The sequence below is a fragment of the Helianthus annuus genome, chromosome 8 (assembly GCF_002127325.2).
Source record: "Helianthus annuus cultivar XRQ/B chromosome 8, HanXRQr2.0-SUNRISE, whole genome shotgun sequence".
NCBI classification, from domain to species: domain Eukaryota; kingdom Viridiplantae; phylum Streptophyta; class Magnoliopsida; order Asterales; family Asteraceae; genus Helianthus; species Helianthus annuus.
Window position 1 is genome coordinate 122406291 of NC_035440.2, and position 618 is coordinate 122406908.

A 618-nucleotide genomic window follows, 5' to 3' on the forward strand; every position below is an offset into this window, starting at 1 on the left:
TTTTATTAGAAGTTTGTATGTTACCATCATCAACCGCATGCACTTGTGTTCGGGTAACAGCCGGTCGTGCTCTCCTTGAAGCTTGAGCCTTTCTCTTTTAGGTGATCGCCATTTGTTCAAAAAATTCCCAATCCTCATGCTCATAGTTTGTGCCAAATGTCCCATTTGTAATGGACATTAAATCTCGTGCATCTTCGGCACACAACCCTTCATGAAAGGCGTTCATTAACTCCCAAAGCTCAATCCCATGGTGTGGACAATTTTTAATCATCATGTTCAAACGCTCGAATGCTTCATGGAACATTTCGCCTTGTTGTTGTTGAAAGCTCCTCAACCCTTTTCTCGCATCATTGGTCTTTTGGGCGGTATAGAATTCGTCTAAGAATGTTTGTTGCATCTCCGCCCAAGTATAAATAGATGCCGAAGGCAAAGTGTAGAACCACTTCTTTGCCTTGTCCTCCAAAGAAAATTGAAATAGTACCAACTTGATATCATCGGCCGAAAAACCTTGACTCCCAAGAGTATTGCAAATTGAGTCAGAGGCCTCCAAATGGAAATAAGGCTCCTCCGTTGCTAGCCCCTTATATTTCGGCAAACTTTGTAAAGAATTGGTTCTTA

General features: G+C 41.9%; 1 non-coding gene across 1 annotated transcript; it reads left to right on the forward strand.

Annotated features, from left to right (window-relative positions):
• The first annotated feature begins 242 nt into the window (after nucleotides 1-242).
• Nucleotides 243-348, forward strand: LOC118481529. The gene has a single exon (XR_004865738.1). It is a non-coding gene; the product is annotated as a small nucleolar RNA R71 (small nucleolar RNA).
• Nucleotides 349-618: the final 270 nt, after the last annotated feature.